The 14,517-nt window shown below is 38.8% G+C and overlaps 1 long non-coding RNA gene across 1 annotated transcript in view; it reads right to left on the reverse strand.

Annotated features, from left to right (window-relative positions):
* LOC138718769 (uncharacterized) overlaps window positions 1-14,517 on the reverse strand; it is a 520,404-nt gene that overhangs the window by 86,993 nt on the left and 418,894 nt on the right. The gene's annotated exons all lie outside the window — the stretch shown is intronic.

The following is a 14,517-nucleotide window of genomic DNA, read 5'->3' on the forward strand; positions in this document are numbered from 1 at the left end:
GATTGTTTGTGAACAAAGAAGTTTGTCGCAGGATTTCAACACTCAGTATATAAGCTATGAGTGATTTTTGTCACAGCTGACAACAAAGAACTGTTTGGTGTTTCGTCATAGGAACTTGATTGATGGTCAGGAGATAAGTCAAAAGACATCACGTAGCATCAGGCTTCTCAGGGACAGGTTAGACTTTAGCGTCATAGTAAATAAATATTTCATAATAAGTAAAAAGTAAATAAAAGAAAACTAAATAAATAAAAAGGGCTCTGTTATCCCTGAGTGATACATCACTCATTTTCAAAACAACCAGCAACTCCTTAGAGCCTTAAGCTCTCGACCAGTCACTTACTAGGCTGTTTAAGGCATTCACCTGATACTGAAGCGATATAATTCTTCTCCCTATCCTCTTAAATAGTAGTCAGTAGCATAGCTAAACCTAGGATTTTTTATTTGTTTTACCAGTTTCTCAACATTCTCTCTCCACTTAGGTTTGATGTCTCCCAGTCTCAAATTACAATTTACTGCCAGGCTTTGGTTTTCTGGAACCTGAGAGTATCAGCTTGTTGGCTCAGTAGAAATAACCTCATGTCTTGAAGAAGTCCTTCACACACAAGACTGCAGAAGAAAGATGCTACAGAGTCTTCAGGTAGTCTGGAAGTGAGCTTATGATAACTGGCAAGTCAAATATAACACTCTAATAACAATTAAAAACCCAGCAATCAGGGAGAAGATCGGTGCAACATTTACCTGTTACTCAGAACCCACTGTTAAAAATCCCAGTACTTTTCTCTTCTTTTCTTTTTCTTGCCAACTAAAATGACATAAAGCCTGGCACTTCTGAGCATGGTAATTTATTAGTTCCTTGTTATATAACTGTTTCTGTAGATGTGATATACTATACATGTTATATGTATTGTATATATAATAATTTTCTATAATATGAAACTAATTTTGTGATATCCCAGGGTTACATCATAACTGATCAGATTTTAAGTGTTTATAAATACAACAATCCACAGAAACAAAATCTATGCTGTAAGCTTTTTCTTTTGGTACAAGACAAGGAGAAATTTCATTTAATATTGTATTATGAATCTACATTTATACTACCTGCTCTATTTTTAACTATGTTGAACTGGAATGGTTTAACATGAGAACCTTCACAAAAAAAAAAACAGGAGAAAAAAATGTTTCCTATCAGTTTTTATACCAAGCACTGATTTTGCTGGTAGTGAGCAGCGTTTTGAAGAGTACAGTTTCCATAAAGAAACTATTTTATGTAACTTTGTTTTATTTTTAAAAATTTGAACATGATACTTTGATATCTCTGAAAATTGTATAAATGGAGATGTTAATGGTTTCACATGTCTTTGCCACTGATAATTATTTTATATTAGTGAAATCTGGCATTTTGTCTCCAAGTAATATGCATTTCAAGAACAGTGACTACTAAGTGTCGTGGATGGTTATTGTACTTGTCTGAGGTTTTTATAGTTACAAATTTCTAGTGTTTCTCTAATAAAACCTAGTTCAGGGGAGTTACAATGCTGAATAACTACTGTAATTTTCACCAGTCTGAGATGTAATAAAAAGTGCTTTCAGGAGAATGTTTTTAAAAAATAAGTATTTTAAAAACAATTTAAAAAGAGACGCTACTATGCTGAACTGTAGTTCAGTCTGAAGCTTTTGAGGTTAAGTGCATCAGGATTTTACAGGCTACTCTGCAACAATTGCATAGGTGTAATTAATGCTAGTATAACACAGACTGGGAGATTGATTAGCTGTGGATGAGAAGTATAGGAATAATCACTAAATTTTTGCAATCTTTAATTTCAAAGAGCTTGGACTGAGAATTAAGTGGTTAAACAGCTGCTGTTGTTTTGGACCTTGTCTTAGCAATGCCACAGGACTTTATAGAAAAGTAAACTGCACACCTGCCTCCCATTCCACCACTCTTCAAAAATTTCTGTATCTTGCTAGCCAGCTGGCTCAGCTGTAGGGAATAGCTAAGCACGTAAATAAGTATCAGATCACTAGATGTCCTCCTTCCACAAAATTTCTTCTCATTCTCAGTCATCAAAGCAATAGTATTCTCTTAGATGGGGCTCTGAGAAACCTGATCTAGTTGAAGATGTCCCCCACCCTGCAGGGTGGTTGAACTTGATGACCTGTAAAGCTGCCTTTCAACCCAAACCATTCTAATATTCTAGGATTCTAAAACAGTCTCAAGATAGGTCATTATTAACATTTCCCCAAATGCACTGTATGAATACAGCCATATTCCTATACAGGATGAATCCCAGCCAGAAGATAAATGGATAAATATTCATAGCTAGCTAATGACTTTAATTTGTAGAGCGTGCTGCAATTCAGCAAGCCCAGATGGCATTGGATGGGGATGCCCCAACAAGGCATAGGATGGGGAAGAGATGCATGAGGGAAACCAGTGGGGAGGAAGGGAGGGTGAATATTCATTTTATTTTTCCCAGGACCTACAACAATTCTTGGCTCTCTTGCCATGAGTCTTTAGAATTATACATGTTTCTTGAACACTGTATTACTCTAAAAAGGTTTTAAATGCTGATGGTACTAAAGAACACCAACGTAATACCTGTGGGACGTGCTAGTAGTTGAAAGGTATAACTTGAGAAATTGAAGCATACCATGAAGGAAAAATGATATTTTAAAGGGGGTGGGGGGCTTTTTTCTGGAATGCTGTTATTTCCATTATTGAGGGCTGAGATCTTGCACTGGGGCACCATGTAAACTGTGTGTCCCAAGACTTTACAGCATAGGGAGAGATGCGAGGCAATTCAAGACAAAAGAAAGACAGCTACAGTTTAATATAGACTGCAGGAATTTTGAGCATTGCTTACAGAAAGACACAGTAGAAAGACTTTTTTCAGGCAATGAAGAGCCATATAGCAATATAGCTGTAGTCGCTCTTTTTAGGATTTCAGTGAACTGTTGACAGTGGTGAGTTTCCAATAAAAAACATGAGGTTTTACTGGGGTTTTCCAGGATCTGATTTTCAGATCATTATTGATAAACACAAAGGAGCATGTTTGCTTCTTTTAAAATATCTCTCTAGAGGAATAATAGATTTTTGTGCAGTCACTGCTACCACAAACTACAAAATTAAATGCCAAAGTCTACCTGTAGGTCAAGGTCAAGCCAGGAAGATGATTGCGGAAGAAGGTAACTGTTATGGAGCAGAGTACTTATTTGCATTATATCATCAAAAAATCAAGCTCAAGGAAGGAATTTAGAAAATAACCTATAAACTGTAATGGTCATGTATAATGAAAGAATCTCATTTCTAATCAAATAGACTTTCTATTAATGCTTAATAATTGGTAAGACTGCAATCTTGTCTTCTCTCCATTCATTGGAAGGTACTTTACTTGGCAGGACTACATCTATCAAATAACATCTCTTGTACCTGACCTTGTGCGAGCAGAAGACATTTCACAAAACAGACTGCATATGGTGTTTTATAGGTGGTGTAAAGCCTGCTCCATTTTCACTTCAAAAGACAGCAATTCAGTGTGTAATTGTCGCTTGGCACACTGTTCATCCATAAAGAAGAACCATTTGAGGCAACTGGAAAGGGATCAAGGAACTCAATGACACCGAGTTCATGCTTGTCTTGTTAGTGACTTTTTCCAGATATTGGTGTCCTGATGTTACCTCTGACCTAGCTCAGTGAGAACAAGTATTGATGGACAAACAGAAATTCTTCCATGCAGCATCTTTCCGTAAAAATACCCATTGCTATGGAGCCACAAGAAACTTAAACTGAGGGAGCAGCACTTGAAGAGGGGCTATCAGCAAATGACTCGTTGAAAATTTAGTTCTTTGAATGCATCATGTGTTGAGGAGGACAACATATTCTAGAGCAATTCCCTCTCCCTGATGCCATTTCTTCAGGAAGACAGTACTGCAAGCTCTAGAGCTGCCTTCATTCTGAATGCTGCTCAACCTAAGGTTATGAGGATGGTCTTACAAGGACAAGGACCTTTGGCAGGAGTAACATGTACAAAAATTGTGGAATGATTGGCAGGTACTTTAAGTTTGCAAGGATAAGAAGTAGCAAAACTGGCTTATATCTAAAACCGCAAGTAACATGAAACTTTACTTCAAACATGCAAAATAGGTAGGTGTTTTAATATTATATCAGAAAACCCAAATAATATTCTGCAGACTGTCACACATTGCACAGGTGGGGGTCGATATTAATAAACGTGACCAAAAAAGGATAAAAAACCCCCACTGTAATGTAAGTCCTAAACTTCTGTAAGTGATCAAATCGACACTTCTGAAAAGTAAGAAGTCAGAATAGCAAAAACAGAAGTAGTACAAACTTTGTAGCGTGGAGTAGTCATTCAGGTTTAACCCATGCAAATAACCTGTTGTTTGGGAAGTAGTTGGGACTTCTATCCAGTGGATATTTCTCATGTTTAAAATTGTCATCAACTCTGTTTTCTAATGGAACTTGAAATGATAAGTTTCATGAAATTCCACTTTCCTGCTAGGAATGTCGTTGGTGCCACCAGATATGAATCAGGTAATAATTTTTTTTTACTGTTGTCAACAAAATGAGGTTTTCTCTCATATTTACATTTCTGATTTATAGTGAAAGCCTTTGAAAGTTTCCATAAGTCTGTGAAACCCAGAATATAGCTACACAACCTGAGGGCAGTGCTGTGAGACCCAAAGAAATCATAGAATCATAGAATCATAGAATAACCAGGTTGGAAGAGACCCACTGGATCATCAAGTCCAACCATTCCTATCTCATATATGTTGGCAAAAGGACAAGATGAGAGTGTTTGTTCACTCCGTAACTCTGCTCATTTTGTCCATTATGTGAATGAGATGTGAAAAATAATTTCCTGCATCTCCAAGGCTCTAAATCCTGCAAAACAGTAGGAGCAATGTTGCTCACCTCATGACTTTCAGTGGGGCTTGTCCAGGGTCATTGTACTGTAAACATGCAGAGAAGACAGAGCAATTTAATATCAGTAAAAGAATGTGTCAATATCTATTTTCACTGGCAGACTTTACCAAGCCTTTGCTGTATATTAAATTTTAAGCTCTATCTTCTAGTTTTCAAAACGATAATGACTAATTAGAGGTATGTGAACAGTGTAATTATCTTCTGGCAATAAATTGCAACACATAATCATAGTTACATGGATTTCCTCTTCTGTAAATGGTCCTTATAAAAGAAGTAATAGTTGATATGTCCTTAAAGCACATCAGTAATTAATCCTTAAAATGATGAATGGAGAGAATGTCTTTTTCCTTCTATCTTTGCTTTATATATGTGTTTCCATTAATTATGTCTAATTTTCTGTTGGCACTTCTCTTCTTAATGAAATTCAGTTTTAACATATCTTTCAAATGCCTAATTAATAGGTAGGATAATTTATATTGTATGGTACACAGATTTTATAATCCACTAATCTTGACAAAAAGACAACGCCTTACCAATGAAAAAAATGCATGAAGAGTAAGGGTTCCCCGCTAACAACTTATTAGGTCAGATCACCCAGTTTGAAAAGCCTATCACACTTAAATTTTATCAGATCTCTTCCTTAGGAAGTTGCTAGTCTTTCTTTATGTCTTATTTTGATTATTTTTACCCCAACAACTGGATCCCTTGCCAAAAGAGGCGACAGGATAAACAATGAACACAAGTTGCTGCAGGGTGTGATTTCCCTGTACCCCGTGTCTGCAAATGCATGAACATTGCAGGACGTGTAAGGACAATACGCCAAGTTGAATTCTCATTTAGACTTATGCCAATAAAATGCCAGTTAAGTTATGTATTATCAGGTTTTAATTTATTGTGCTTCTAACGTCCAGAATATTTTCAGAAGATGTATGATTTCATTCTCTACAGGCAACTGTAGTTTCATACGGAATGTTACAGAGCTGTGCTTAACTTCCCCTTCAAATTTGTAAATCCTAATGTTGTGGATTCACATAACTCATTATTGCAAAGGCTTCTTAAAAAACAGCAGGATGCCCAGGGAAGGGGTTGAGTCACCTTCCCTGGAGGTGTTTAAGGGATGGGTGGACAAGGCACTGAGGGACATGGTTTAGTGTTTAGTGTTTGATAGGAATGGTTGGACTCGATGATCCAGTGGGTCTCTTCCAACCTGGTGATTCTATGATTCTATGGTTCTATGACAGTTTTCCTTTTGCACTGACCGCTGAATGGACAGAAACTGTTTTCTGTGGCCGACCAGCTATTGATCCAACTCCCTTCAGCCAGTTAATAGGAATTCCACAAGCAAATCTAAGCAACTTTTTCTTTCATTTCAGTTACGACTTAGTCTTTCGTACTCTAGACAGCCATTTCCTATTCATTGACGGCTACGAGCTGAAGCTTAAAATGATTCTCAAATATAGTTTAACTGAAGACATTGTGACCATGAGTACGGCTGCACCACCAGCTGCCTGAAGTCCATGAATCAAGGTTTGCATTTTATTCCCCTTTGAGGCAGCATAGAGTAGAAATTATCCTTAAAATGCAACTGTGCTGTAGTTGAAGAAATGGATCAATTCGTCTGCATAGGGACTGAGAAGGGGAAAAAAGTGCCCAAAGTCTTTAGCGACCGGCACTAACGTGTTTTTTACTGCTTTACGTTCAAAGGTGTTTCCCCACATTATGACTCAGAAATAATTTGCAAATGGTCTCTTTTATATGTCTTTAAATAATTTTTTAACTGAATTATTAGGAGCAAAATGAATAGAAGGTAGAACTGCCATACACAGCAAAAGGGAAACCCAAGGCCCTCGATTCCTTTGTAAAATGGTAAAGAGCAATCAGTACTCTGGGCAAGTATTTTTTTACATGCAGTTATTAACTCATAAGCTACAGTGTATCTTCTCTCCTTTCAAAACAGCTGACATCTTCATTTCCCCTTGAAAACTCCTACAAGCCCCATTATAAGAATCATAAATATGTGTTACTGAGAGATAGATTGATTATGTTGGAAAAGCTGACATTTTCATCCATCATTCTAAATCATGTTTAATGACAGATTACCGCCCAGTAATTCCATTGGTATGAGATTAAATAAAATAGCAGGCTGTTTCAGCAGGCTAGTCCAAGGAGATGACAATAAATCTCCTCAATTATTGTATTACCAATCTGGTTTTCACTACTAAGGATCTTGAGACTTGTTCATGCATCATAGATTATTTTGTTTTGGTCAGTCAATGGGAGAAACAGCAGTATTTTATTTTCTGAGCTGCAAAGAACTGAGTTTTAAGAGCATACTGTGCAGGCTGGCCAGTATGGCTCAATCAGACAGAAAAAAAAAAGCAGTTTTATCACTCACGTGTCAGCCCAAAAGTGAAAGCTGCTGAGGCATAGTGGAAAATTTTCTCCAGCAATAAGTTTCCTCACTGACTTGTTCTTGCTTCTCAACCAGCCAGAGAAGCTTTTATGTGATAGATGGAGGCAAGGACATGTTGCAGAATCATGCCCCCATGGAATCATAACCTAAGCATCTATGCAGTGCTGGACTAACTTCACACTAAGAAAGGTGCTATGGGAGTTGGTGTGGCTAGGGCTTGGAAAAAAAATCAGTTTGGTTCTCATCAGTCAAAAAAATGAAGAGTGTTGTCAGGAGTTATTAGGACAGGAGTCAAAGTAAAAAATAAATAAATAAATAAAAATTTAAAAAACATATATATGTCATTATATCACTGCATTGACTAACATCATCCATTCTAGAAGGGTACTGTAGAATAATTAGAGAATACAATACAATCAAGAGCCAAGTCAGGTCTGATCTATTGAATTAAAATTTGAAGAATTTTGTCACTAGCACAGCCAGATTGCAGCTATGGCTAAGAGATAAAAACCTCCCCCTGTTAACAGACTGGTAGCTAACTGTTAATTTAAAAAAGACAACAAATACATCACAGATGTCCCATTTCAAGGATGTACAGTACAGTATATTTCCACTTTGGGCACCTTAACAGAATACAGATTTCTAAAGGCATTCATATCATAGATCCTTTAGACCTTGACAGTCAAAACAAATACTCTGAACTCTGAAGATAAGCCCAAAAGCCAGACAAGTCAGTTAAAGGACACATTCCACATGAACTATCCATGGAGAAGAGCTGTGCAATTGCTGTGGCAGAATGAGCAAAGGGTATGAAAATGTTGTAATATGTGCTATAAACAGTAGGTATTTCATTAAAGTTATCAGCAGAAGTGGCTCGAAGGTGTTTGTATTTTCCTGTCCTACCCAACAATACACACTTATATATATTCAAAGTGTTGTCACTACCTCACTCACCAAACCAACCCCAACTGCAATCGCTCTCGGAAGGGACCCCAGAGAGGGTCAGTAAAATAAGAGTCTCGCTTCAATTATCATCTTGTCACAGAGTCTGGAGTCAGACAGTTGTTCCCAGCAAGATTCCAGTCTGTCTGTGTGGTCTCATATAAAATGTTTCATGCATAGGCTTCATTTTGGGTAAAAAAATACATAGTTCTTACATCACAGAGACATAAGGGGACACAGGACATCACCACATGGAGCAGGAGATGGGTGTTGTTAATTCCCATATTCTTGCCTGGGACAGCCAATAGGTGATGATGGTTTCCATTTTCTCAGACCAATTTTTGCATTCCCTGCCTGCTTTCCTTTCCTTCCAGGTAGAACAGCCAATAATAGTTGTGAGTTCCTACCTTCTCATAACGTTTCACCCCTTTTCCAGACTATATTTCACCTTCGCAGATGATAAGTTGGTCTTATTTCCTTGGCTTTGTGTTTATCGATGGTATCTCAGTTCATCCCCAGTTTCTCAGTATTCAGCTGCACTTCAAAGACAACAGCTGCTCTTCTCTAGGATTCTCCTGGTTCTCAAGGTGACAGGCATTTCCTCTGTCAGTTTTCCAGCAGGCATCTTCTGCTCTGTATTTTTCCCTTTATAACCAGGTCACCTTTATGACTGTTCTCATCAGTTGCTGAGTTCTGCTGAGTCTTTACTAAACGGACAGTGCTTGGCTCAGGAAAATGGTATTTTGCAGATGCTACAGGATGATTGAAAAAAAGGTTCTAAAGATGTAAAAACATCATTTCTTCAGCATAAAATTGTTTCCACCTCATCTTTTTACTTTCCTTCTGATTCTCACCTCACCCATTTTTTTAAAAAAATTCTTTTTTAGGCTACATGACGTTTCCTGAAACTGTGCAAATCTCGACATGAAGAGGCAGTAACTCAAGTACTTCCACTGTAAAGCAAGAAATTCAGTCTCCGAACTGCAATACTGGATTTCTTGTGGATATATAGGAAGGAGTCTAATGGGATTGTCTGACTGCGTATTTTAAAGTATGTTTTCATGCTGTGTTGTTATGTCAGTGTTGATTCCTCCTTTTCTGTGATTTCCACATCTAGACCAGACTTGTGGAGGCTGAGGTCTGCTTATTTGATGTAAAAGAAAAAAAAATTTAAAAAAAAAAAAGAAAAAATTCTTCTAATAACAAACAAAAGGATCGACGAGAATATTTTATTTTTTCTGATGTTTTGAAGAGGGAGGGTGTGCAGAGAGAGAGGATGCCTGGCTATCTCTCCTCTCTAAGTCAGCCCCAGTTCTCATGTTTTGCAGCCTTCCTGGTAGCCCTGGGGATTGATTTACAGATGCACTGGGGAAAGGTGGTTGTCCTCCAGCGCTTTGCACGGTTTTAAGGTCCCAGTTTTACTGATTGTAAAAGCACTTTTTAAATGTCTTTGGCAGGAAAGAATATTTGCTTGCACATTCAATGCTCGCACTTCCTGAACCATCTGTGCACGTACGCAAAAGGCTCCATAGAGCAGTGCAGGCTTAGGAAGATAAATCCTCTTCTTTTACAGTCAGGAGATACCTCCCACCATCTTCATGAAAGTACGAGGGAAAGAATGAGAGCAGCAACTGTCCCTGTTTGCTTTCTCTGCACAGCATTAGCTGGTCCAGTGCCCTTGACTTTCTTGCACACAGATTTCCTTCTCCATTTGCTCAAACAGGATGCAGTTGATCCCATGCGGACATAAAGATATTGGAGCAAACAGCTCCCACTCAAGAAACCCAGCAGCAGCACCTATTGCCTACTCACTGTCTGCAAACTCCAGAAATTCTGTGAAATGGAGCAGCAGAGCAAGAAAGCAGGATTATTGCAGATGGCTGAAGCTAAGATGGTATTTTCTTGCTGAGCCACATCTTGCCTTTCATAACAGTGATGAGCTAATAGGCTTCACACTGATGAAATAATAAGCTGAGTGGGCTATCTAAAAGCCACTAAAGCTTCAGAATGTAGTCTACTACGTAAATATTGATCTGGTTACCTCCAACTCCAACATTTTGATAGGAATGGTTGGACTCGATGATCCGGTGGGTCTCTTCCAACCTGGTTATTCTATGATTCTATGATTCTATGATTCTAACTCATTTCATTTGGTCAGACAAAAGCTTTTCCCCAGCTTCCCATCCTAAATGGGTAAAAAGCATGTTTCTGTTCGAGAAGTGTCTGGCAGCACCAAAAAAGAGCGTTGTATTCACCTTCAGGCTTCTCTCTAAGACAGATTTTATTCTCATTCATCAAAAACTTGGAAGATTTTTGAAAGCCACAATGAGGTGAGTTCCCTTTCTTGGCCATATTTGTCCAGCATTGTCAGCTATACTCGAGTACTTCCACATCCGGGTAAAGTTTCTGCCTCAGCAAATGATTTCTGAGTAGGTTTTCTTTAGCTTCTTAGCCCCACCAGTAACAGTATCAGGAAATCTTACAGCACAAACAGTTAGGATGACATGGTGTAATCCTTCCAGGGGACAGGATGAGAGGGAATGGCCTCAAGCTCTGCCAGGGGAGGTTCAGGCTGGACATTAGGAAAAAAATTTTCATGGAAAGGGTCATTGGGCACTGGCAGAGGCTGCCCAGGGAGGGGGTTGAGTCACCTTCCCTGGAGGGGTTTAAGGGACGGGTGGAAGAGGTGCTGAGGGACATGGTTTATGTTTGATAGGAATGGTTGGACTTGATGATCCGGTGGGTCTTTTCCAACCTGGTGATTCTATGATTCCTTTCCTTCTTCCCTTGAAGTATGTTATCCCATCAAGGCAGACAAGTACTTTTATCCTTTTCCTTGGTCAAAACAATAGATCTAGTATATCTTATGTTAGTGTGTCAATATCTTTTCAAATGCGCATCAATACATAAACATAACACTAACAATTTTAATGCAAGCTGTTGCAGATACAGTATTACTTTCCATTGTTGTAATTTAGCAACACTTCTCCCTGCTGCACACTTGCTTAACCCTCCTATTTTCTCAGCTGCTGTCAGAATGGTACGTTATGCTGATGGCTTCTCAGTTGCTTAGAGCCTGTTTTCTCTGAATGCAACAAGCCTTGCTTCCAAAAAATAAGAAGATGCTATTTATGGATCTTCATTAATGAGTCTTTATTATACTCTTAGTGAACAAATCCCTGGGAAATTTACCCTAATGAAGTTAAGTGAAGCCACTCTGTAAGGTCTACGTGTGGTTTACCTGCACTGGGTGTTTCAAGGCAGCACTCACATGTACTGCCTTCAGCTGGATTTTGGATGGGATTGTCTGCCACCAGGTAAAACCACATCGACACACAGAAGCGATAACATGACCTTTGTGGAGTTTTTCAACTGCCTGAATATCAGGCCATGCGCTCACTAAAACACAGCCCATCTCTTTCTGTGTAATTATTCTCATTTTTTATTTTGCACAGCAACCATAGCAATAGGGTCCACAGGAGTTGCCGTAATACAGATTAACATGCTTGTATGTTGATCTTGTAAATTTGAATATGTATTGCCTGTTCTTGTATTGAATTTACTTCCAAACCTGCATATGATGTGTAAAGTTTATAGCATTAATCTCCCATGCCTTCCCTCTTCATAAAACCAGTTTTTATTAGCTATGGTTTCAGATTACTCCCTATGCTTGAGAGCATACATGTTCTTTAGTTTCATACTCATCATAACGTCTTTTTCTGCTGTTACTGTGGTTTTGTCTTCTACTATGTTTTTACATTTTTTTAAAGTCCATCTAGTTATTATCTATGTCCTTAGATGTTTAACATTTCTTTATTTTGTTTGATGTGTATCTATACTCTTTTAGTAAGTTCAGGTTCTTTTGATGTAGAAATGTTTGAGACTTGCTCGATCCTCAGAATAAACTGCTCCTCTTGCTACTTGAATCAAATTATTTATAAAATAACATCTCCAATAGTACATGGTTTCCACAAGGTCCATTGCTTCTAGTGATCATTAATAGGAGAGAATTAATGCATTTTCTCACAGTTATGTATAGAAGATATGTTACTGAATCAGGAAAACAAATCAAAATACAAGGTGTAACCCAAGAAATCTTCTGTTCGGTTTAACTGTCTTATTTCTATCCCTTTAAGTTTTAGTTGCCATATTCAGCAGATATCTTACCTTTTACATCACTAATTAAATTGAGAGGCAAATTAATTTAAGGACTCTGACTGCTCTTCACTGTCAGATGTTTGGATGCTTATGAAGTGGTTTAAAGTACATTTAATTAAAGATTAATTGCTTCGCATTCAATAGTCAGTAAAACACTTAGCATTTACATCTCCTTAAATAAATTGAGGTTGAGGTTTAACAAGGCCAAATGCCGGGTCCTGCACTTGGGGCACAACAACCCTATGCAGTGCTACAGACTGGGAGAAGTCTGTCTAGAAAGCTGCCTGGAGGAGAGGGACCTGGGTGTGTTGGTTGACAGCCGACTGAATATGAGCCAGCAGTGTGCCCAGGTGGCCAAGAAGGCCAATGGCATCTTGGCTTGTATCAGAAACGGCGTGACCAGCAGGTCCAGGGAGGTTCTTCTCCCTCTGTACTCGGCACTGGGGAGACCGCTCCTCGAATCCTGTGTTCAGTTCTGGGCCCCTCACCACAAGAAGGATGTTGAGGCTCTGGAGAGAGTCCAGAGAAGAGCAACAAAGCTGGTGAAAGGGCTGGAGAACAGGCCTTATGAGGAGCGGCTGAGAGAGCTGGGGTTGTTTAGCCTGGAGAAGAGGAGGCTGAGGGGAGACCTCATTGCTCTCTACAACTACCTGAAAGGACGTTGTAGAGAGGAGGGTGCTGGGCTCTTCTCCCAAGTGACAGGGGACAGGACAAGAGGGAATGGCTTCAAGCTCCGCCAGGGGAGGTTTAGGCTAGACGTTAGGAAAAAATTCTTTACAGAAAGGGTCATTGGGCACTGGAACAGGCTGCCCAGGGAGGTGGTTGAGTCACCTTCCCTGGAGGTGTTTAAGGCACGGGTGGACGAGGTGCTGAGGGATATGGTTTAGTGTTTGGTAGGAACGGTTGGACTCGGTGATCCGGTGGGTCTCTTCCAACCTGGTTATTCTGTGATTCTGTGAAATTTGATTATTACTTTTTTTTGTAGTTCAAGAAGAGTTTTAAAAGCTTGTTTGCCTGATTTCCTCATTCTGAAAGAATGACTAATCGCTAATTTAACTGAATATAGTCTTCCTCTTACATCTTTTTTATCACTAGAAAAAAGAATTGGACCATAAAAAGTGTTATGGTTTTGCTTGTTTGTAATAAAAACATTATATTGCCACTCACTGCCAATTGCAAAGATCAAAAGAGACTATTAATCAGAGGAGGGATCAGGAACAGGTACATTTCTTGTGTTTTCCCTTTCTCCAACACTTTTAGGATAGTTAAACTCTTATGTTCTGCCTTTGTCCTCCCCAGTCCTTTCACTGTAACTACCAAGGAAGGGAAGGAAGTGTAAGAGTTGAAAAGAAACCCCATGACAACTCTTCAAAGGCTCTTGGTGAGGAAGAAGCATGCAACAAGTCAGACAGTGCGACTGCACCAGCCCCATTTTAAACCTTGACGCAAAATCCTGGTGGTTGTAGGTATTTTTCACTCTTTTATAGAACTATTTATTTGGGAATAGAAAGAAAAGATCGCTGACCCAACAGCAGTTAAAAAAAAGTATCCGTGACTTCTCCTTCACTGGCTTTGAAGCTGAGTAATTATAAAATAATGGGATATGTTGGGATTAAACAAAACATGAGGATTTCAACGTACTTCCCAAACAGGCCAGTCTCTTTCACCTTTAATAAAAGGAATTTGGGCTTTGATATTAAAGAAGTGAAAGCAGAACTGGAGGTTTCTGCAGTTGATTTCTAGGGAGATGAATTAACATATATATATATATAAAAATTGGTCATAAATCAATTCCTCCAAATCAAGCCTATTTTGCCCTTGACAAGAACTGGTAAATTATCTCTCTATCTCAACCCATGAGTTTTCTTATTTCTGGTTTTCCCATCTCCTCCTCCCATCTTGTTGGGGAAGGGGAGCTGAGTGAGGGGCTGGGTGGGAGCTGGGCTGCCAGCTGGGGCTAACCCACCACAGAAGTCCAGCAAAACACAAGTTGTTTGTAAGCTTTAGGATTCAAACCAAAGGCAAACAACACGTAAAGGAATTCAAGACA

The sequence above is a fragment of the Phaenicophaeus curvirostris genome, chromosome 3 (genome assembly GCF_032191515.1).
Source record: "Phaenicophaeus curvirostris isolate KB17595 chromosome 3, BPBGC_Pcur_1.0, whole genome shotgun sequence".
Taxonomy (NCBI): domain Eukaryota; kingdom Metazoa; phylum Chordata; class Aves; order Cuculiformes; family Cuculidae; genus Phaenicophaeus; species Phaenicophaeus curvirostris.